At 39.6% G+C, this 25,578-nt stretch overlaps 1 protein-coding gene across 3 annotated transcripts in view; it reads left to right on the top strand.

Annotated features, from left to right (window-relative positions):
- Window positions 1-3,977: 3,977 nt before the first annotated feature.
- The window catches only part of LOC150086730 (endothelial transcription factor GATA-2-like), a 130,311-nt gene continuing 108,710 nt past the window's right edge, over window positions 3,978-25,578 (top strand). Inside the window, exons 1-2 of one of the 3 annotated variants that reach the window (XM_090372722.1) lie at window positions 4,003-4,075; window positions 24,748-24,842. The gene's annotated coding sequence lies outside the window, so the exon portion shown is untranslated. Of the gene's footprint in view, window positions 4,076-4,859; window positions 4,935-24,747; window positions 24,843-25,578 lie in introns of those variants that run through there. The other 2 variants (XM_090372723.1, XM_090372724.1) reach the window with 2 other exon arrangements.

Below are 25,578 nucleotides of genomic sequence, written 5' to 3'. Positions count from 1 at the left end.
GACTATTTTATATAAATAGGCCTATGTATTTTATTCTTTATAAATAAAAATGGTATATGAATGGAAATTTGTAGAGAATGACGAAGTTTTACCTGCAATAAACGATTTATGTTTATTCATGAAACGAAAAATTGCGCATATCAAAAGAAATGGTTAAAGGAAGTCATCATGGAAGTAAACTATGTTCGCTCTGAGATTTTCATCAATTAGAAAAGTAAAAAAAAAAGTCCCAATCAGAGAATTAATCTTAATTGAGTCTTTGAAGGCAGTTAGCGGCTTGAGATCGCCTCTCTAGAATATCATCTCTATACATTCGATGGCATTTAGGTCCGGTAACCACTCTGGCCACTCCATTCTGCGTATCACCGTTGATGGTTTTTGCCACATAATTATCCAATATCGGAGAAAGAGAAGGCAGCTTTTCTTGATATCGGTACCTTCTTCTCCATATCAGAGGATGTCAGGAATGGAGCTGAGACTCATTACTGAAGAGCATTGCCAAAGTATGAATACAACTAGCTCGATTTCGATTGGGTATTCCGAATATGAATGTAAAATTAAATATTAAAAATTCTGTTTTATTTGAATAAAACAAAAACTAGACATGTTTAAAAGCCTATTTTGTATTCCACCATTTCTTGCACAAAACCTATATTAACAGATCTACAAGTGCGCGTTTAAAACGGATTAAATAAACGATTTCCCTCAAGAGCAGGTTTAATATCTCCTCCACCCTCGTAGGTTTCTGTTCGCAGTAATAATGAGAATATTTCTTATTTTAAAAGAGCGTATTCTTATCTAGTAAATCTTGTAATGAATACGTGCGTGTATGTTTACTCAGCCAGTATTGATTTATCCCCCGACAAAGGCCCTTAAATTTCACATTAACATCCTCTTCTTCCAGGCAGAGGCATACGATAACCTACAGGATCATTGAATTTGATGTTTACATTACCTTTGAACAGTTTCAATCGCAGTGAAACGCATTCAGAAAACGTGATCCACCTGCGTGGTCACGTGCCACTTGCTGGTATAGTATACTGTTGAAAAAAGAACTAACACTTTGAGGCCCTTTCGTTCTATTTCACTCACCCCCTTCTGCAGTGCACCGATACAAAACAAAGGGGGGAGGGGGAGGAAACTGGTTCCCAGGGACGACCGTGGTAGGATTACTGTTGGGGAAATCCTACCCTTTTTTATTTACGAAATATAAACATACTCCTGCCCCCAACTCCATCACTTCAGAACGATTCTTTAAGGGATTAGAATTTTAAAAGGGTTTTGCAGTGACATCATTCCCATATCAAGAACGAAAACATTGCTCATTGAGTGTAGAAATAGAGCGAAAGAGCAATGATGGGGGCCAGATAGAGGGAAAGGGGACGTAAGTGGAAAAGAGAAGAGAACGAATAGAATGAGAAGTAAAAATAAAGAGAAAATTAAGAATAGGAAGTGAAAGACAAAGGCTAAAAACTGTGGGTAGAATAGATGGACAGGTAGATGGATAGACAGAGGAAGGCAGAGAGAGAGAGAGAGAGGGGGAGAGAGAGAGAGAAAGAGAATAAAAAATAAATAGAAGAGAGAAAGAGAAAGAAATAGAATAGGAGAAGAGAGAAAGAGAATGAAATGGAACAGGAGAAGGAGAGAATGAGAAAAAGCTAAAGGTAAAGAAAGAGAAAGAATGAGAACGGGAGAAGAGAGGAAGAGAAGGAGAGAGAACGAATGAACAGAGACAACGGATGAATCATAGTTGTAGTTCATTTTCGTATCAAAAGGATTTTCATTTATTTTTCTTTATGATTCAGTTCTCTCATTCTTTTCATTATGTTCTTTCCTTATTTTTTTTCCCTTTTTATGTGGCATTTATAAGTTATTTTTTGAAACATTTGCACACAGTGAGGATCTTTAAAACACATTTTTCAGCAATGGGCATTTACTTAAAACGATGATCTTTTGGGGCATTCCATGAGAATCTTTTGTAAAGCAGGATGAAGCTTTCAGTTGGAAAAGTGGGCTGGAACCACTGGGTGTTATTAGGAGGTCCGGGTCATGTACAATACAAACAACTCTGTAAAATATTCTCGTGGCTAATGCAATCGTCATGATCTCCATTGCAGTCTGCAGAAAAAGCTTGCATTCAAATCCCATAAAGATGAAAGCATCCTTTTAGGAATTATTTTCTCCACTGTGGCCAAATTAGTCGGTCATGGGCGAGGCCAAACGACTTTTTTCTTACGAAAATGCAGTTTTTCATCCCACAAACTGATCGTAGAATATATGCAACCTTCAGACAGAATACACAGACGCCCCATGACCTCAATTACCTTAACACAAAAGCGAAACACGAAACAATAACAACCTTGAAAAAGATAACCAATAAGAAAGAAACAAAGCAAAGAGAGAGAGAGAGAAAGAGAAAGAGATAATAGACATAAAAATAGAAGAAGAAAAAAAGAGATTTGTATGTGAAAGAGAGAGAGAAGACATGTATCAGGAACGTAGAATGAAAAGAGAGAATGAGAGACAGAAGAGTGACAGAGAGCAATAGAAAGACAAAGAAAGCGAGCAAACAAAGAATAAATAGAAAGAGGGAAAGAGAAAGACAGAGAAAGAAAGGCGAGAAGACACAAAATAAATAGCGAGAATTAGAGGGCGTTAGAGAAAGAACAGAAAGACAGATAAAAAAGATGGATATGTGTCTGCGTCAATGACAAAAAAAAAAAAAACAGACAGATAGAGAGATAAAGACAGAGAAAAGTAAAAAAAGAAGAGGCAAAGATAAGGTCAAGAGAGAGATAAAATCAGGAGGGAAAGGCCAGAGAAAGAATGAAAAGCTAGAGAGAGAGAGAGAGAGAGAGAGAGAGAGAGAAAGAAAAATTAAGAAAGAGAGACAGAGAGGGAGTGGGCTGAAATGACATTACTATAACATATCAAAAGATAACTAAAAAAATGTAATAATGAAACGATCAAGAATTAAGAATGAAGAGAAAGAAAGAAGAAATAAAAAAGAAGAAACATGCTTGGTACTTTTGACCGGACAGAAGTATAAAACAAAAGTTCTTAAACAACCTTCCGGTTGCGCAATTACTATTTCGATCCCAAATAAAGTAGAACACCAGTTGCAGTCTGCTCAAGTATAAAATCATTACGCGCAAGTTAGAATATGCCAAAAATAGAAAGAAAGGTTAACCAGTAGATGAAATGGTAGCTTTGGTCAGTAGTGTGCAAGACTATTTGCCATTTCGCCCATTTCTTGGAGAATACAGAGTATCGCTCGTGGCAGATGGTGAGCCCTGATAAGGGCAATCTCTGCCAGATATTTTGTTTTATTTTATTTTGCGTATTTTTCGGTCTTTCGAGTACCTCCCACTCGTAAAGACGCCCTCAATTAACCAAGAAAATCATCTTCCCCTTCCCAGAATCACAGGTGGTCTTGATACTCCAGATAACCGAACACGTCCAGTACTACCCTTGTCAACAAAAGACCCGGGCGAGTCAGATAATAACACGATCGCGGCGATTAAAACGTACAAACGATAACCCCCTATGGTTAGCGTTTGTAGAAACGCTGTCCGAGTCATCCGACACACGGATGTCAGATGTTAAGGCCAGATTAAGCAACAACCAGCCATAACCCCATCGTCGGAGTGTTTTTTCGCCGGCCCTTTCTCCGATTCTGTTGTATGCATTCGCTTTATTTTACCATTCGAGAGGAGGGAAAGTGGAGACAATGACGTCAGATAATAGTCCGCGCTATTGGACGGGGGCGCTCATAGCACCGCCCTATCCCCAGCACTGATGTGTCGTGGTGTCGTCGTCATGGCCATGTATTCGGCGGAGAAACTGTGCGTCAGGAATGGCATTATTCTCAAGATGTGCATCAGTGATATGAGCCTTTCCAATCGATCATCCCATTAAAATATTGTGATAAACATATTATATTTGCCAGTGGCGTATAAAACGTACTGGTCGTATCTCGCCGCCCATTCTCTAGCCAAGATTTACTGCTCACCGAGGCTGCCGCCCGCCAGCTCACTGATAAGGAACCCCGAAGAAGGCCTTCTCCAATATCAAGGTAAGATTAGCCTGCCGTATCGCGCTAGATTTATTACGAATGGCTCTTTTGCTATCTATCTTACTGCACGCGGTCGCGAGCGCTTTGGTAGACTGGTGTCAAGAACTGATTAGGGCCCGCCATCGACTCGCGGCAGCGGCGCGTTCTTCAGAACCATTGATTAGAAAGTACTCATTAGAAATTGCTCGCCCAACAAATAAACACCTTATCAGCAACTTGTCCACACATTCACCAGTGCGTGAGCCGACGCGTTCGCTTGACACATACGGACCGTCACAATCCGTCGAATTAAACAGCGTTTATTTAACCGACTGTTTTTTTTTTCTTTTTTTTTTATTTCTTTTTTTTTATTTCAATACTCCATTCTTATTTGGCCGTAAGTGTGTGTGCGCGCCGAGAATCCGGAGACGCAGTCGCTGCCGACATCTTGTTCCCCCCCTCCTCCTCCTTCATTGCAACTTTACTAACCTGACAAACGGGCGACAAGCAAGCAAGCACCTTTTGACCGGCACTCTCGGCAGCCGGATTGCATTACCTCCTTCCCTCGTACCATGACCTCTACTGCACTTTCCGAAGCTCGCAGTAGTATCCACGGATGTGCACTTGCTGCTACAAGTAGTCGGTGTCGGTTTCCTACGGGGATAGTGGTGCACCATTATCGCTTCTCGGTGAGAAGGTGGCATTTATTGGTTCACTTTGGCGTAAGGGATACTTAGTGGAGAAAAAAAAGAAGTGTGTGGAAGAAAACGGTTCGAATCAGACACGCTTAACCGCAGTCCAACTTGGTAATCTTGATCAGGGATGTATACCGACTATCAAAGGAAAAAAGATGGGTTTACTATCCTCCCAATCACTTAAGGTAAGAGCTCTACCTTCTTCCTTTCTCTTTTCTTAGTTCAGTTTCTTAATCAGCTAGTCAAATCATATCGCAACATTTGTATGATTCTAGTTATAAAAATCTCGCTTTGATAATTTTAAATTCGCGCGCTGAAATCAAATAAAACGCGATTTTTATTGTTAAATAACGAGAAATGTACAATTTCGCGCGAACTGCAACGCAACAATAGAATGATGCATGTGATATCGCGAGTTCAGTTTAAAAAAATGTACATTTCAGACTAATAAAAAGAAACAATGGAATGATGCACGTGATAGCGCGAGTTCAGCTAGAAAAAGAAAATGTACATTTCACACTAATAAAAAGTAACAATGAAATGATGCACGTGATAGCGCGAGTTCAGCTATAAAAAGTGTACATTTCAGACTAATATAAAGTAACAATTGAATGATGCACGTGACAGACAACATATCGCGACATCAGATAGAAAAAGCTGTACATTTCAAAGTAGAATAGATCGGTTAGAGAGGGAAAAACTAATCTATGTTTAAAACTAACAGATCAGTTAGAAAAAACTAATGTACCTTCCAAAATAATAGAAAGTCGATCACTTGGACACATCAGTTAGAACAAATCCAATGTACACTACAAACTAATACAAAATGGATAAGCGATTGTTTAAAAGGAGACAGAATATATTTAAATAATACTCATTATCTATTTTGGTATTAGTTTGGATAGAAAATTAATAATACACTAACATGTCTCTAAGCAACTGATCTCCCAATATTCTAATTTATAGGTAATTAAAATAGAACAGAAAATAGGTTCAAATACCGCATTTCAAATACCGCGTTAGCTATTCCTATTATTTTTATATCAATTATTTACTTTTATAGAGGAAAATTCTAATCCTGGTCAAAGTTCGTTGACAAGGAAACCTAATAGCTCATTGATAAATCTATAGATAATCAGAGAATCGCAAACACAGTTGTCTAAACACCCACAGCGCTTACCCAACTAGAGAGAAACAATCTTCTCTCTATCAATACCATTTGTAGGAAGTTTCACATACCTCAGATGTTTTCTAATTCAAATAAAACGACGTTAAATAACAAGCTACCGTTTCTGTGGAGTGTTATCTAAATAAATAAAAAAAGGGGGGAATTTTAGCTTCTTCTGCACTGCACAACCATTTCTGTGTTTTAAAAAGAAACTGTTTTTATCTCCTGAGATATCGGGATACCATCCAGACTATCATCATTGCTGAAGCAGCAGATACACCACGATAGAGATGCAAAAAAGCAGACAGACGGACAATCAGGAAGCTTGCCAAACGATGAAATGAGAATGTGTCCTGTGTGTAGTCGCTTGTGCCATAAATTACACCTCTGAGCAAAGTGTTAAGTATATTATATCAGGGGAACATTGTTCTTTGTATGATGCTCCATACCTGTTGAATGAGTTCTATTAACTTGATGCGGACAATGCGGGCTGTTTTTTCACATTTCTAAATAATGATCCGCTCTTTTCCGTACTGGCGACACCAGGCGATCGGGTTGTACCAAGACGGAGCCTTATTTTTTGTGTGTTTATTTTAAAATTTAGGGGTGAATAAACTGATCTTAGTAACAGATGATGGCAATCGGGTCTAGCAAGTGGCGAATCCGCGTTCTCTTGAGAAATGCGATATTAAAATAAAGCGATCTTTCTGAACACACAACTCAGCAGCAATCAACGTGTTTTTTTTTTTATCTATAAAAGGTTAAAATCCTTATTTCAGTAAGCGATACTTGAGCAAGAATTTTTTTCTTCTTCTTAAAGGCGTTCATTAGACTTAAATCGGCTAACCTTAATCAGCTAACGAGTCCGATACGCATCTGTAAATCTAAATTTCCAAAGTCATTATTATCTGCTCGGATTTGGCAGCAGATTTGATATTAAATTTGGAATCCACTTCGGCAAGGATCCAGGATCCTTATCATCCTTCACGATGTCAGAGATAAATGCGTTCCATATTGCTTCTCCGTATTTCTTAACAAGGTTTTTGGAGGTAAAGTTAGCAGTTCCTCATTTGGGATATAAATGTACTGTCGGTTTTTAAAGTTAAGCTCATCAAAGTAGTCGCATATTTAGGAGGATTGTCCTTGTTTGTATTTAGAACTAAAAGCGATGGATCATCAGGAAAAGAGAGAAATTATTGGTGAGCAGAACGGTTGTTTGAGACTGGATACACCTATTTTTGGAATATTTCTGGATCCAGGCTTCCCTCCAGGATCCAGAAATTGATTATTCTGATTTTCAATCGGTAAATTTTAGTCTTAAGATGGAAAATATTTTCATTGAGTAATTTCTAAATCATATTGGTGGAATTTTATTTAAATATAGTCTGGTATTATATTCATATATATATAAAATTGTATTCGAAATTTTAGGAGTAAGTAAACGTTTTGAAAACAAAAAAACTGGAGATTTTGAAATTGCTTTCCGTTTATTACCATCTCAAAACCACTTCGTTCCTGGACATGCATTTGATTGTTTCTATCTGCGCCCAAGTCATCAACTGCCCTTTGAACCATGACAAATTTTTGGTCTACAGTTAAGAAACCAGGATTGAAAGCTGATTAATAATCTGTAGACTCAAACAGATTTTGGTGGTTGTTTACAGCGTTAAGATCCAGTTGAAAATCCTCACTATTAGTATTTGTTTTTCGTGTCACATGCTGGTTGATATCACCTAATACATCGAGGTTTATTTGAGTTATCTCTTGGTTTCTCGCTTCCACTTTTCTTGTTGGGTTTAGGGATAAACATGGCATGACCTTTTGTGAAGTTTTATCCATTATCTTTGCAGGAAGCGTACCCAAGTCTATATATGATTTCTGCAGAATAATTTACCATGTTGACTGCGAAGCATGCTCGTACATGTTTCATCATACATGAGCAATATTCATGCATTGGATTAGTTTATTATTAATTACTGGTGGGAAATTCAGCGCATGTTATTGTGTTTTTGTTACCCAAGTTCGTGGAAATCAGATTCTACTTAGATCAAGAAATTTTGGCTGGTCTGAAAGGTTGCGAGAGAATTTGTTAATAATGAAGGAAACGTAAGCTTTTCATCCCATTCCCTCATGGGTAGGATGGAATGATGCACGTAATAATGGGCTTTTTCATAACGTGGCTGGGTTAGTCGATCTCAGCGGAAGGTAGCATGGTTTTTCCACCCAGATCTGCTTTTCCACTTTGGTTTTGCTTTGGCGCTTCTCAAAACACCCAACCAAGACTCTTGTCTTCTGATCAAGTCTCAATTTGTGCCTCACTCTTCGAATAAAAACAAACTGATGAAAACGTGAACTGATAGGACCTTGAAATGAGATTCATTCGATTCGAATATTAATCTGACTCGTGCCGACACGACACGAATTTAATCTCAGTCTGACAGGATCTAGTATCTTCTTATAGTATTGATTATTAATGTTAATGATTTTAAGAGATTTCTTCTTTTAATTACAAGCATACAACACAGATAACTCCAGTTCTGTGAATTCATTAACATTGCAATTGTCAATTTCCTGGATAAAAGTTTCTAGATTCAAAATGAATAGGAATTATACAAATCATTCAGCTATATCCATGTTCCATGAATCAATTTTAAAAATATTTGAGGACAAGGGCTTTTGAACAGCTTTGTATATTTCTGTGGTATTCGTCGTGTGTCACCAAATGTACAGTCCCACTTATCTGCTCACCACAGTTGCAAATTAATCCATCCAAACATTTTGAACAGGCAAAGAGTGAAAAACTTGTTTCTCGTCCAAATGGCACTCGAAAAAATCCGATCTCTTTCTATACTTATTGGCCGCGGCTTCTGTCCATCTGTATTTACAACTCTATTTCAACCTAATAGTTCTATTGCATCCTCAGATAAAGATAAATCCAGCCTACTAGCATCATATTTTTCTTCTAACTTTTCTATTGATGATTTCGGTAAACTGATTCCTGCCGTTCCTAGTACACTCAATTCAATGCCTCCTGTGGTCTTCCGACAGAAGGACTTTAGAAAATTTCTGAACAATCAAGATGCCAAGAAAGCTCCTGGTTCTGGCGGCATTTCTCCATTTCCTCTCAAAACCTATGCTCTTGTTCTGTGTCTCCTATTTATATTGTTTATTCCCCTGGTATTTTTCCTTCTGTTTGGAAAGTTTCTCATATTCCATCATCCTCAAAAGAGCGATAAACCACTCCCCTACAATTATCGCCCCATTGAACTTATCTTTACTCTTTATAAAGAAATGAGAAGAATCCACCAACCGCCAACCCTTACACTAACTCGAAATCTTCCATCTCTTCAATGATCCCCAATATCAGTTAATGCCGATTGACTGGTGATGTTCTTATGTTACCCATTTATGAACAAATTCAAATATTGTTTCCTCTGCATCTAAAAACTGAAAATTTCTCTCTCGCCCTCAGCGTTACCTTTCTTCTAAACAGCTACACACTCTGTACAAATCTCAAATCTGCCCTACCATTGAATATTGTTCCCACATTTCGGGTGATGCCCCCATACCCTCTTTCAGGTTTCTGGACTCCGTTCAAAAGAGGATGGTCAAGTTAATTAATGACACGTCTCTTACAAGTCTCTCCACTCCTGTCTCATAGACGTTCAGTTTCTGTGCGTGCCTTTTCTCTAGATACTTCCATGGGCACTGTCATCTGTAATTCTCCCACTCTCTTCCAAACTGGTTCGAACACGTTGCTCTCGTGGGTAGCAGAGTTGATATAATCATCCTCTTCCAAGCACCGGGTGGAAAAGACCTGAGTTTGAATCCCGACAATGACGCAAGGAACTTTTATGGATCTCTTTCGCAATGTGGCCGAGTTAGTCGATCTCAGACGAGGGTGGTATGGCTTTTTTCCACAAAAAACTTGGGTTTTTCATCCAACAAACAAAAAAACCAATCATAGAATATGGCTTAAGTTGCCGGTACGCTTGAACCCTACTACAACAACAACCACAATCTATAGAAATTCAAGTCAAGTGTCAACAAGTATCTTCTGCCTTCTCAGCCTTCAACCGTGCACAATTGAGAACTCAGAAGGCAGCAGGCACTTGTAAATCAAAAGAATCCATGGTACTTTGGTGTAGGAAACTCGGTACCCTCAGTTCTTATGTCTTCAAGTTGTGAGCCCGAAGGAGCGCCACACACTCCTTCCTTTCTAGGATTATATGAAATTTAAGGACTGGAGAGGGTCATATAGGAACCCAGAGCTGTGTCTGCACTCTCCAAAATTATTCAGTTAGCATTACTATTAGTATTAAAATAGCATGATGATGGAATGAAGCAAACTTATTCTGAGTCTGCCAAATAAATAAATGAAATAAAAACTTCTTTCATATTATTCTCATCGTGAAAAAAACTCTGCCAAACTCTCCGTCTTGGCCACATTGCAGACAACTTATTCCAACACTCCATAACACGCTGCCCGAAGATAATTATTTGTTCATTGCTAAACTTTGCATACCACACCTTCCAAGCCGCCAGCTCCATAGAGGAACACTGCTGAGTATTCTTCACCAATCTATTCGCCTTTCTTTGAATCTTCTTCAGAATTTCCATATCTGTCTTCAGATGCAGTCTACAGACCCGAATAAAACATTCCAAGTGTGGTCTCACCATCATTTTACAAAGGGATAATGATTTCCTTCTTTCTACTTGCAAAATTCCAGCAAATCATAGAACACCATGCATATTTTGCTGCTTCCTTGGACTTCATGTTGAACGTAATGTCCTTTTGTGTTGTAAGTCTTCCTCATCCAGTACACCCTTTAATTCCTCTCCCCCTAATCTATAAATTACTCTTGGGTTCCTGTTCCCAAGTTCAATACCTTGAATTTGGTAATGTTAAACTTTTAACTGCCCATTTTCACACCATATTTGCATGGGTCCAAATCCTTTAAAAGCAACGCAGCCTGGATATGATTATTAATCACTCTCCCAACCTTTAAGAGCCCTGTATCTCCTAGGCAATATCATTTAGGAAGATAAGACAAAAGGGAAATCCGAATACCGATCGATAGGGACCATGACCTCGTGCCTTCAACCAACCACTAATCCACTGCCGGATCTTCCCTGATATCCCGATTTGCTCTAATTTATACCATAATCTCTCATATCCAACTGTATAAAAAGCTTTGATAAAATCCACATATATAATGTCAAATTTGTTTCCACCATCTGACCGCCTCATAACTGTATTCGTTTTTAACTGTTCACTCCATAATCTTACCAACCACAGAAATGCCCACCACTGCTTTAGCCTCTTCCTTGTGGATTAAGAAGACGTTGGCACTTGTCCAGTCTCAGCCCTCTTAAGAAATACGGGATCTTATCCCTAGATTCTAATCTCAACGATGTCCATTTCTGTCTTCAATCTGCCAAGCCCTTACTTTTTCTGACAGATCTCAGTTAAATATAGTCTCTTTATCTCAACCGCCCTATTTTCCCTTCCTCTTAAAGGTGGTATTTATGCATATGTGGCTCTGATACTCCATGCCAAAGACTTCCTAATCCCCAATCTCCTTTTTGATTTCTTAAGTTCGAAATTGCCAATTCATGCTTTCAAATTCATTTGCAGTTTCTATCAGGCACCCTTCTCGACAGACCTCTCAATGAATTTTTCTCTTTCTCTCTTTCAAACTCGACATTTTCCAGTTTAACTTCCCTAAGAGCGATTAATTTGAATATTCCCAGTCCAGGTAGCTTCCATTTTCTATTTGCATTAACAATGACCATCATTATAAGTGACCCAGTATTATCAATGACCTTACACAACTTTTTCCATTTACCTTCGGGGATATCAAAGTAGTTATAAACACTTTCTTTCCACATGAAGCTTTTATAGTTCCTTGAAGAAGATTTTCAAAGGAAACCAGGGTTATTAAACACACTACTAATAATGAGGAATGAGACATTTTCTGGAAAAAAGCGCAGAAGATTGTTGATTAAATAAAATATTAAAATGGTCCTAAGAGGGAGACCCTAGGGACTCCGTCAGAAAATATTCTTATATCCAAAACTAGTAACTCATAAGTCAGCCAAATGACTGATAGGGACTATGCTGAGAATGAATAATATGGTTATGCACTTTTGTTCATAAAATGGCTGAATTAATCGGTCTCTCCCCACCCCCGAAAACTTATTTTCGATTTTACAGTGTAGAATAGATGGCAGTACCATTAAAAGTAGGAAATAAAAAGCAACCACAATCAATGACCGATTATAGCAAATATATACACCATTCTCCAACATTTATTGGGACACTAAATGTAAAAACAAAGCTAAAATTTCTTCTTCTTTAAGCTAGCGTCAGCTTACTTCGACCTTAGTGTCCTAATTCTTTGTTTTATTAACTTCGCCTTCCGCACCCCCTAAACTGACAAAAACAGTAGAAGGAGCGTATCAGCAGTCTCCACAATATCAGTTCATAGGCTAGAAGGACAGAGTTCCTTCCACCAACTGGGTAATACCGCATGACCTTTGAAATAGACTTGGTGCATTCTGCCATTCTGTTCTTAAACGCACTCTATTGTTTTGACGACCAGGAACAGTTCCCCTATGTTTTAGCAATTGGTATTATCCTCGTGGAATGATTCGTTACGTCACCTAGGATCTGAAAGGATTCAATTTGCCATTTGTAAGTTGACTTTATGCATTAAATTTAAAACCTTGACGTAATCCAGAGAGATAAACAACAGCATCTTTAATTTCTTATCTTATACGTTTTTAAAATTATAATAATAAAAGTTGAACATTCCCTTCGCCTTGAAGGGGCATCTCTATCCTTCAGGTTTCGAATTGAACCAGTTCTTGTTAATAATGGGGGCCTTGGCCTTGCACTATGCTTAAAGTACCAGCCTTTGGCATTAGATGTTCGCACTTCCCGAATTAAAGTCCTATCGAAAGAAAATTAAATCAGTCCATGACAGGCGCTAATCGAAGTGGGCGTGGCAACGTCATTTTCCCTGATTGGCCCCCTATTTTTAGACCATTTTACGTTCATCGTAGGATAGAGAAAGGCTTTTAAAAAAAAATTGAAGAGCACTTTTATCCTCAGTGCCGATAAAGGTAATGAATATCAACGCCCTCTTCCTATGTGACGATGAACAGAGGACGAGTCCTCCCTGATCACATAGTTCCGGTCATGTGGCACGTGCCCGTTTCGTATTACGTTGCCCACCTTAATCGGAAGCTATAGACCGATTACGATTATTGACCCTTATCATACTGTTAAGCTTGATTATCATAATCATTACCGATTTTGATCTCAGTTTGCGGGTGGGGTGGATTAGAATGGGAATTAACGGGCTTGGAGGAGGGAGTTTACAAACGCCCACCAACATCTAGCTGTTCCCCAAAATTTAAGGCTTTGCTGATATCGTGCAAATTTCCTGGAATAATTTTGTGTATCACGCAACGTTCTTTTACTCGTCATTCACAGTTTTGTGGGATGAAAATCGTCTTACAGAATCCCACATAATTTGTTTATTTATCATTGACAGTCACTAACAATAATCCTTCTGGTCCAGCCTCATCAAAAAACTGTCATCACGTCTTAAATATACATTGAGTGGCCATTTTATTAGGTACATCGTTCATTTTGAGTCCTGAAATAGAATGGTTCATCACGCTCTCAAACTGGATACTCTCTTGCTTTTAGTTAATATCTTAAGAGGACCATGACTTGCCTTGGCCTTTTAGTTTCATCGCAAAATTCTCTGTCTTTTTCAAAGTCTGTGATTTTTTGGCTGCGTTCCTTTGAAATACAACTGTCACATAACTTTTCGTACTCTTGAGAATACGCTATCCTACCAAAAAGTATTCGGACACACCTCCCAATGAAAATGAGCAGACAGAAGTCCTTGGAAATGTTTTCAGTCGTTTTCAGTTAGTTCTTGGACCACAGAATTGTTTGTTTGTTGTAGGGTTTCATGCGCTTTAGCTACTTAGGTCATATTGTGCCGTATATCATGTCTGTAAATTGCGTGTTCCATGGATTATTTGCCTGTTTTCTGGACGAGCAACCCGAGTTTTTGGGGGAGAAAACCATGCTACACTCGCCTGAAACCGACTAACTGAACCACGTTGCGAAAATGACCCATAAAACTTTCTCACATCATCGACGGGATTCGAACTCGGTTCTTTTTTACCCAATACGTACCGCAATATATTGCGGGCAAAATGAAGTACAGAAGAGGAGGGATGGTAGTATAGGTTCGAGTTCCAAACCACAGTATCTTCTTTTGGTTCGAACTCAGACTATTGGGTGTAATGCCGAAAAACGAACAATGCCGAATCGTACCCTGATATCTTGGACAATTCCATAGTGACCTACACAATGGTCTTTCTATGGAAATGGTCTGCTATATTCCAGAACGATAATGCCTCATCATAACAGAGTGTCAATACTTTATTTGAGGAAATCAAAGTCCCGCAACTGGCCTGGACGATCCATATTCCATATTAGGTTTAGTTAGGCATGTATTAAGGGTCAAAGCAACTAAGCTAAGAGGAGCAGGTGTATTATGTCTGTAATTCCATGTATTATTCGGCAGGTTTGCTGTTTTCTGGATGAAAATTCAGATTTAGGGAAAATAAAATTCGACCAACTCCTGAGACCGATTAACTTGGCCACCTTGTGAAAAAAGCACATATGAATTTTTCATGTCATTCACAGAGATGGAACTTGGACCTTTTCTACTCAGTATGGGAAGGACCGTGATTATATCCACAGTACTCATGCGAAGGCCCTCAGTAAAAACCCGAATTCAACCGAACGCCTTAAATAGGATGAACTGTAAATCTGGATCAGGAGATGACCTGTACGCTGCTCTTCTACAGTTAAACTAGCGAAGAAGTTGCACAATACACTTTTCAGCATTTTTCAGCATTTACGTTAACATCACGGTCCTCGCGGCTAGCGCAGTGGATATAATCATTTGTGGATGAAGGAAAATTTATATTGGTGTATATTCGTCTCAATAAAGATTAGGAGTTAAGGCTAATCCAAGTAAACGAACTTGTTCATGTCTAGAAATTTAGATTTTAATGAAGATTAGATAAACGCAGTAGATCCTTTTTTGTTGCGCGAGATAAGAGTGACGTGAACTTGCCCATGCTGTACTAGCCCTCAGCTTATTTTGTATTCAAACATCTGCTGAGTGTTTAGAAAATTGTCAGGAAACAGATGTAATTTGCTAATCATTTAAAGGGCATGTTGACCTTAGTTGACTGAATGACTATATTAGCCTCGAATACATTAGCCTTCCACCTCAGGGAAGACTTCAGTGGAAAATAGGTCGTTTCTAGCGAGATAACCAGTCTCATGGCTAAGTAGAAAAGCTTGTAATTTTGCTTTCATACGTGCATCCTTTACTAACACCTGTCATTACAAACAATCATGAAAAGCCCAAAGGTTGTATGTCAACTGCTGATAACCTGTTTGCCTTTAGATGAAAATCTTTATGAAAATTCTGATGTTAACAAAACAATCTTGATAATATAAACTTTCCAGCACATTTTCTCTTTTATACACTCATTGGCCAAAAAATTAGAAACTTTTATTCAATAGGGACGCCTTTTCCCCGAGTAACAGCCCATACACGTTATAGTATGGATTCAATTAGACGCCCGAGGGAGTCTAGATCCAGATTTAACTGTTTTTACATCAGGACATTTGCTATATCCTAGGAATTGTCGAATGGATTCAGACCTGGAGAATTAGACGGCCAGGGTAGATATTGCAAATCTTGGGAATGTTGCTCGAACCATTCAGACACAATTTTTGCACGGTTGATAGTTGCGTTGTCGAATTGAAAGAATCCATCGCAATCCTGGTAATAATGAAGGATTGCAGAGTGAAGTTAGTCTGATACGACAGAATGGTATTCATTGGAGGTAAAACGATCTTCTAACGGTATGAGCAGAACCAGTCCGTGCCAACAGAACAGTCCCCATATCGTAATACTACCTCCAGCAGCTCGAGTAGTGGAGATGAGACAGTCTGGATGCTTGCTTCATTCGAAATTCGTCAGACCACATTATCTTTTTCCAGTCTTTGCGTTGGCAGCACCACTCCAGTCGAATCTTTCGATTTTTTAAACAAAGAAGTTGCTTTCGAAAAGGCACATGACTATCAAGTCCCTGGTTCTTCAATTTCCATTCGGTTGGAAATGGGTCTTTCTTTGCCTAAGCTGAAATTTCCATTTGCTGCAACTGGACCTGCTATGCTGACACACATTCGCTTTAACTTCCTATGGTCTCGTTCCTTTTCCTTTTGTCTTCCACTCATCGTTTACTTTTGAGACGGTTCCGTTTATGGTTCTTGCTAAACCTGTTCCATCTTTCTTATAACCAATAACACCTTTCTGAAAATCGGAAAAATCACTTTTCTTTTCCATAACCGGTTCTACCCACGAAAGCTTACAGTATTTATTTGATACCATGGAATTCGTGATCATACTATGTGACAACATATTTGCATACCATACGTTTAATCATCTGTTGACACCAATTGCGCCCTCGTGGGTAGAATCTCCATTCTCGGGGTGGAAAAGACTTGAGTTCGAGTCGCGTCGATGACGTGAGGAATTTTAATGGACCGTTTTCAAAACGTGTCCGAGTTAGTCGGTCTCAGGCGAGGGCAGCATTGTTTTTTGATCAAGCAAACAGCAAATCGACCTCATAAGACATACAAATTACAGACATATATACGGCGCAATAAGGCCTAAGTCGCTGATGGTCATAAAATCCTGCTACAACAACGCCAATTGCAAAAGGTTTCTAATTTTTTGGGTGGGTGTAAAATGGTAATATTTATAGATGTTAAGTGGTAGAGAATAATTATGATCAACTATTTTCAACAACAATAACATAGACAGAGAGATTCAGGAGACGTTATCCAAAGAAATTGTTGCTCCAAAGAAAGGGGGGCTATCCTTGGGTTGGCAACCAGGTACACTACATCGAAATGCTTCTTTTGTTGTTGTAGTAAGGCCTTAGGAGCGTCAGCGACTAAGGCCATAGTGCTCTGTGTTTGGCTCTAAATTGCTTGAGTCCTGAGGTAGATTTTCTGCTTGCTGGATGAAAAACCCAACTTTCCGGGAGTAAAACCAAGTTACCGGCGCCTGAGACCGACTAACTCAACCGCATTATGAAAAGGCCCATGAAATTTCTTCCTATTTTGGACGGAACTCGAACTCAAGGCTTTTTCATCCACTGTGCGGAGGAACGCGGTCGTACCAACGAGAGCAGCTTCCTTTTGCCTTATTAATTTTGCGAATATGATGAAGCAACATGTAATTAATACTTTAATTAAGAAGACATCTATATCCTTCCAAGACGAGATGACCTTAGTGGCCAATTTAGACTTTCTTATTAGGGGCAAATCACAAAAAAACATTCTCGGTTTGTTTGTTTTTCGTACCAAAGCTTCCAACTGGATTTTATATTTTAAATCAAAATGGCATTCACCCATTTTACTAAACTTAACAACTCTCTAAGACAACTGGCGTTTTATAGCGTGTTGAGAAAATATCTAAGACGTACCAAAGGGAAGGAGGAACAGAGAGAAAGAGGGTGGGATGAATGGAGGAGGGTGGGTGGAATATTTCTGCGCGCATTTCCACAACGTAAAACTTGGTCCAATGTTTACAGTTTGCTGTAAAGAGATGATATGGCGTCCGCTTTCCCACCGTAATGACGAGTTGTTAAATTCGCTACTTCCTTGAGATACCAAAAGAAGATATAAACTTTATTAGCGCGTGCAGAAGACGACGTCATCCTAAATTATGATAAAACTCTCGCCACCTAACCAGGTATTAAAATAGTCGCCCCACAAGTCGAATCAGCCAGCGATCATCAAACTTTTGCTGATAAGCTTTTATGTGTGAAGATACAATTTCCTCCATCAGCTGCAAGTGTGGGGGGTTGCGTTGGAGGGGAGGGGGAGGGCGAAAGTCGTTCTGTCGAGGAATACCCTTAATAGGATGGAAAGAAAGTTAGAAAGTTAAATAAACTCATTTAAGTGAGTCACTAGTTGTATGAGCATGTTGTGTACATTAGCGGTACACCAAAGGGCTGTTTAGGGGGTTTAACAAGGGAACGGGACTGATCCGTGGAGATAATAAGGGCCAGAGAACTCGGCTCGGATCTCATCAGGGAGTACGTGTAGTCAAATGAAGGAGCTTTGCACTCCTGGACGTTTTATGGTTCACCTTTGCTACCATCTGGTGTTAAATCTTGATTTGTTTTCTTTATGATATTTGATGCAGAAGGGCTCTACGGATTTGTAGAGGGGGGAATAGTAACCTTCCCTCCTCCTCCCCCCTAATAGGCCGAATCCAATTTTAAGATCTTTATTAAACTTCACCTCCATCACTGTCTGATGCCAACTGATCAGAAAATTCCATTTTAAAGAGATGATTCTGTGGGGAATAACATCCCCCTTGACATAATGTAGAGGGCTGAGTCTCCATGGAGTGTGACAGGCTACAATCGAGAGAAGGAGGGATGTAGAAATCGATTTTAAGGCTGAGAATAGCCTCTAGAAGCATCTAGGAGGAGTGGCTTAGGAGATCGAAAGAGCGCCTATGGATGTTTGGAAGCAGGAAAAGTATAACTGATGATAATACCAAAATGGCTGACAGAGCTCAAATAGATTCCTTCTTGTTGATATATTTTTTAATTAATGTGATATCTAAAGGGCCTTTACAGGCGCAAGTAGAAAAACGCCTTTACAAAGTTGGCCTTCGTTTTTAAAATGTACCGTATCCTATTTATCACACTTTTAGGGGGGTGTACTTTGACCTTGCATACACCCACTCCCACATTTCATGGTTTAATTTCTATCTAAGATGCAAATACTGATAAACATCCTTAAAGACCTCAACATTCGTCACGAACGCAACTATTATCTTAAATAAGCCGGATATGAACTTGCAATATATGTAGGTGGCAGCACTAGTTTTTTTTTTGTATCACGCAAGGTCACCATTAAAATTGTGTTTCGAAATCAAAGCGATATCCACCAACCTTAAGAGTTCATTAAATGATAACGTACGGTTTGTACTTTGACCTTGCGTAGGGTCAAATTTATAATCGAAAATAGTAACACCTCGTCGCCTTAGCTACCTACGAGTGCATGCTACGAAATACAATCCTGAATAAATGAAATTATTCAACCCTCAGATCGTTATAAAAAAAGGATTCGCTGAGAAACATACATTCGGTCAGAAATAATGAGAAAGCTAAAGACGGCTTATTTTGATCCGGGTATTCCCATTTCTTGTTGTTAATGCTCGAATTGATCTCTGACGCGATTTATCTTAACGAATACATTAATTAACAGCTGATGAAAGTTCTGCTAATTCATTTGCACGTTCTACTTATCGACAAAACGCTATTGGTAATCAATAACGTGACTTTGTGTAAAATTAATTTTGTCCTTTTAGGCGCTTGAATGCGCAGCCGCATTAAAATACAAAATTCCATCTATAAATTTCACCCATAATTTAAAAATCACTTTCAATTTGCATCAAGGCCAAGGAAACTCAGGTCGTGAGGTATCAACACTTTCGTCTCTGTAAAAATCATCCGTTTCCGTTTGGGGGGTTAAAAAATACCCCCCTCCTCTATCTCTATCTATTTATCTGTCTATTTCTTAACTGCTTTTGTTCATTCGCGCAGGATTTTAGCAGCGAGCAGCGTATCGTATACAGATGGCGGTGGACCAGGGATGGCACGTGAATTATGGAGTTTTACGGAGCGTGTGACAGAGATGCGTCCGGCAGGCTTGACCCGTCTGCGAAATGACGTCCCAGATGTTAACTCCCGAACTGACAATCACCTCGCTTCAGCGGTTCCGTGACAGGCGGTAGCAAGTGTCGGGTGACTTATGGCGATGTTTGCATACTAAGTGCCGGGGATGAGAGCGGGGCGGCAGGTCCGCCGACCGAGGTGACGAACGTTCGGGATGGGCCGACGCCACGTGAGGTCTCTGTCTGACGGCGATTTTCGGCAATAAACGGGGAGGTTACACGAGCACAGATTGCGGTGGAGGTTAAGGGGTGCTGACACGGAGCTGAAAAATATCCCTCTATTGAAGGCCGGGCCACCTGTTTACAGTTGTCGTCAGGGGCTGTCGCAGGGGGGTTGTTATCAAATCGTCATCTCGATGAGAGGGTGGTGGAGGGCTGGATGATCCAGCCGCACTCTGAAGCCGGGCAAATAGAGAGGACACGGAATCAGCCTTTGTTTTCCTCTTGTAGTCCTTGTGACTTGTCCCTTTATTACTCCTTTCCCCCACCCCCCTAGTCCCTCCTCTGCTTTAATATCCTAGCAACAGAATCCTTGTTCTGGCAAAACAGAAGAAATTCCTTCTTGAGAAAGAATCCCTGAAATGGACTTACTATTGAGGCAGGATCCCTTATTAAGGGAATGCAATCTTTGCTTGATAGAAAGGATTCCATCCTAATTGAATAAAATCGCTCATCGGTTCTATAATCCCCATATATGGAACATAATCTCTTTAGCGAGGAAGCCATGAGCTTTTGCTGCACTGGCCAAAAAGGGCTTAACCCCTCACATAAATCCGCTATCATTTATTTTACAGACCCCCTCAGAGCCTCAGCACCTTAGACATCCTTTCTGAAGCTGTATCCCACATAATCGAAGTCGTTCCGGATACGGGCACTCCTCTGCCAATCTCATCAAGCGATTTGTAGGCCCTTTCAAGAAGCTCGATGTCTTTTTTTTTTAGGTGAAGTCTCCATACTTGGACACAGGCCCAAATGGTGTCTTACAGTCTTCTCCTTATGTTCCTTTACAACTATGCAGCTAGAGGACACGAGTTACATAAAGAAATTGGATAAATAATAGCAGACAAATGCAGTTTGTGCACAGGGTCCAGATACAATACATGGCCTTAAGAGCCTCTGGTACATAAAGATAAAGATACAAAAAAGCGTGGATAGAGCAGCATCTTCAGGAGACCCATCTACAGCTTGAAGAGGGCATACACATCTGGAAGAGTGGATGCCCTTGCACAGCTTCTCAACCTCTATGGATAATCTATTCAATATTTCGATGGAGTTAAGTGGAAACATGTTGTACAGGGAAGACATGCTACGCAGCTTAGATCTCTATGGGGGGTGCGTTGGTCTGGCATCTATTTCGATCTGACGGTCTGGCGATGATATCCCAGATATCAGGTGAGTTCAGTTTTCCGGATAGAAGCTGAGAGAAGGTAACAAGGTTCCTAGAGATGACGTGATACCTCCAAAGAGGATTATTAAGATTGGTGACCAGAATAGATTTTGGTATTATAGAGAACAACCCCTTGGGGCAGCCCTTTAGAGCTGAGAATTTGGTGATGATGGTTCTGATTTCTGATGCATAGGGTCCTGGATTCTAGGAGTTTCTTAGTTTACGCGGATAGCACGGTGGTATCGTCATAGTCCTCCCCACACCGGATGGAGAAGGCCCTAGTTCGAATCCCGTCGATAACGCGGGGAACTTTAATGGGCTCTTTTCAATTCGTGGCTGAGTTAGTCGGTCTCAGACGAAGATAACAAGGTTTTTTCGTCTTTCCAGCTCTCCTTTACGCTGTTTAGAAAACTTGATATCTAACTCCCAGATCCCTTTCTTCCGTATCGTAACTCCCAGATCCCTTTCTTCCTCTGTTCTTTTAATTCCACCCTACCAAATCTATGACTTATTTTGGGGTTGCTGTTCCCCAAGTGTAAGACCTTGTATTTTGCTGCATTAAAATATAGCTGCCACTTTTCTCTCCATTCTTAAAGCCTGTTCAAGTCATAATGAAGAAGCGCTGCTTGGTGGTACCAGTCATTAATGACTCTTCCAATCTTTACGTCATCTGCAAATTATGACATCACGCTGTTTATCCCTTCATCGATGTCGTTTATGAAAATGAGAATCAACAGTGGTCCAAGAACCGATCTTTGGTAGACTCCACTTCTGACGTTAGACATCAGTGAAAAACTGTGTTCCTCACTCTTTGCTCTCTTATCCAGTGCCTTCTCATATTCAGCCTTGGCCTCCCAAACCTTATCTGTGGTACCATTACAGATCAGCTTGTAGTTTTCCGGACTACAACAGCTACCTTGAAGTGATTTAGGCTTGTTTCCCTACCTTTATCTTCCGCTCAATTGAAAAGTTGCTAACCTTCCAAACATCCTTCCAGAACATCCTTCCAAATTCTACTGTTCCGGAAACCAACAAGAATTCTTGAGATGTACGCAAGCATTACTTTGACCCATGTAATCAGATAACCACGATCTATATTACTCTTCTTCCCTTGAACCATTAAGGTATCCCCAATGATACTGACAAAAACCCTGGCTCCACCTTTGTTCCAATGAATACCGTCTCTTCTAAAAAAGATTCTTTCTATCTCAAAGTGAGAGCCAAAATTTCCTCCCAAAAGCCTTGCCGAGTCCTTCACATCTTGAGTTAATCCAAAAGGCTTTCAGAATTTAATTCCACCTATCGTGTCTGGGCAGACTTGCAGCACATACACATTCTGATCCAACTCTCGAGATTTTTTTTCATCATGGTCCTCTATTTATCCAACAAATGGTCAGATCGTGTTCGTTCAATAGCGTTAGTCCTCACATGAATAATAATCCTCTTTTTATCCTCCATAAAATCTGACAATTTGCTGATAAAATCATCCGATTGTAATCTTTAACAATGCCTTAACCTAACTTTGTCCTGATACTTAGGTAGGGTAGTGTACTTAATAATAAACAATTGAGATTGAGTATTACAATCGTAGGGTGTTTGTGGAAGAATTCCATGTTGGTAAACCATGTTGTTTTGACAGCAAAATCAGACGTTGGTCGCCTTTCACAACTCTCCTTGGTTAAGCCTGTTCTGTGAATTAATATACGAGGGTTGTTCAAAAAGTAGTGGAAATATTGCCGTGTACAAGCAGTCACGAGCAGGAATTATGAAGTTTCAGGAGGTAGAAAGAACCTAAGGGAGAGAAAGAAACAAAAATATTTCCAAGTTTTCAGGAAACAAGCAAGCATGATGCTTTTGCCGTTCGATTTTACGCCAAGGGAACTTAGACCACGAGGATTCAATATATTGGTTAATAAATTGCGTGCATTCTTTGGCTTCGTTTGCTGGATAAAAATCCAGAGTTTCCTCTGATTAATAATTATACAACCATTGTCATACACTGAGAATTTTACCATGGTATTCAAAGAAGCCCATAAAAGTTCCTTCCGTCTACTTTTATGGATTTTTTTGAAAGGAACTCGAACTATTGCCTAAGAATCATTGTTAATCCATCTGATGACCGAATAATCTATTGAAAATAACTTTTTTTAGTAGAACAGTAGAACAAGCGTGTGGTAGATGCATGCAAAACGAGTAGGGACCATGGGTTTCATGTTTATTACACCCATAAACAGTTCTTGAACATTCCATTATATATGAAACTTAGTATTACTGGATAACTATGCGGCTGTCAAGAGCAGACAAGAGAGCATGCCTACACGTCGGATCATTCTTTTCATATTTCACCTAATTTCGATATTGGAATAAAAATGCACCGCTGTTGAAGGATGGATGGCTTTAAGGATTCTTTGGACGTTTCCATGAAATGCTGTTCTAAAATTGAAGAAATTGCCAAAATGGAGATTCTTTGGAAATACAGATTATTACATCCGATCCCAAGAGGTACACTACCAGTACCTCTTGGGATCGGATAATCGACGTTTCGGATGACCGATGTTCAGATAATTAGCATCCAGTTGCATTTATTTAATTATTAACTAACTATACATCGGTTAAAATATATTAAAAGTACATAAAATATTCATGTGTGGAGAGAGAGAGAGAGAAAGAAAGAAAGAAAGAGAGAGGGACTTCGTGGGTGTGTGAGCGAGCGACTGAACCTGAAAATTGTACTCGATCAAAAGAACGGATTTGTTAAGTGAAATAAGCCAACAGATAGGGCAAAGAGTTTCCGCTTAATCCCCAATGATCGTAAATGTGCAGAGGCAACGCGTTTATTGTCAGACTGCTGGAATCTCTCCTGATTACTCCACCACCATTTAGAAAGTGTGGGATGTTTGCCAAATCTCTTATCGAGCAACGACTCCGGGTAGAAAATAGATGCCGATCAAGATTGAGATAGAGGGGTTTTTGAAGTGCACCGGAGACGTTCTATATTAAGCCAAAACGAAATTTGGATCTGTGTTTGCTTGCAGACAACGCTTCTCGTAGAAACAGAAGACGTCTTAACGGTATAATTTTCTTGTAACCACCCTTTTGGGATAAATATCTCATTTTCTATCCATCCATCACACGATAATCCTACACTTATTTACAAAATGTATTTTCGAAGATTTTAATGTCTGTGTTGGATTTGCCAGTTTCGGGATGAAAAACCCGAAGTAATGGGGGAGGGGGGGAAGAGATGGTTTACTTCTTTTGATAAGCTCGACCAGAGGGGGGAAATAAACGTTCCCTTCCAGACTGGGGGGGGGGGGGAACTGGATTATTTTCGACTTATATCACTATAAAAATCGAACTCAGACTGAAATCTACTTCCCCGATACTTTTAGCAACGCAGTGTATTTATTACTCAAAGATAGGACAGAAGTGGTGTGGGTGGGTTGTTATGAGACAGACAACATCGGGGGTCTATTAGCTATTCCTCTTTTATGAGATGGGTACTTTCTGTGTCAATTACCATGGTTACGTCATTTACAGAACGTATCCCCTCTTCTCTCTTTCAGCAGTAGCGGTTCGTCTGCGAGGGGTCTCTCCCAGTGTGTGGGACGATGTGGTGAAGAGAGGACATCGGCGAAAGGACTGCCACTGCACCCGAACGGTAGGTCAAAGTTCAAACGTGTCTATCGTAAAGTAAAATTCCTTTTCGTAAGGGTTTTGTTGTCTTTTTTTTTTTGGCAAGCCGTGTACATATTATTAAGTCTATAGTTTTATTGTGTTCGGATTAAGTTCTTGTTAATAGGAATGTTGTTTGGACCACGATAATACTTCCCTTGTTTTCTTCGCGTGACATAAAAAGTCCTTTGTCAACTGTAAGTGTACTTCGCCCACTTACCGCTTTTTTTCCTTCCGAGCGCAAATGTAGTGCCAAAACCTACGCACACGTACACTACCACGCACTAAGTTTTTTTTTTTTTTTTTAATTTGTAACAACAAATGTCAAATATGTTCGTGTTCAATGGCAGTTGTATGTTGATTGACGAATAGAAATGTAATATGTACAGTAGTTTCCAAAAAAAATGTCCTAGTTTGTGTTATGGCATCTGCAGCATGCAGAAAAATATTCGCGAACACGTTTTAATTCTGCACAAAAGAGTGTGGGAAAAAATAGGAGATGAGCGCCACCTAGTGAACTAATTTCAATTTAAAAACTATGGAAAATTATGCGGTGAAAGGGTAACGCGATTCATTGCCCTCTTCTTATCTCAGTGTGTTTGGAAGAGAAGAAGGGGGAAGTGTTGCGTTGCGTTGTACTCTTACTTGAGCTTTGCACGTAACTGAAGAAGACATGGCAGGAATTATATGAGGATCAGTTTCTGTTTTCGACCTTGGAACCG

This window comes from Mastigoproctus giganteus, chromosome 4 (genome assembly GCF_048544385.1).
Source record: "Mastigoproctus giganteus isolate SK-2022 chromosome 4, ASM4854438v1, whole genome shotgun sequence".
In the NCBI taxonomy this organism is placed as follows: Eukaryota; Metazoa; Arthropoda; class Arachnida; order Uropygi; family Thelyphonidae; genus Mastigoproctus; species Mastigoproctus giganteus.
Note: the sequence above shows the minus strand (reverse complement) of the source record. Positions and strands in the feature narration are given on the sequence as shown.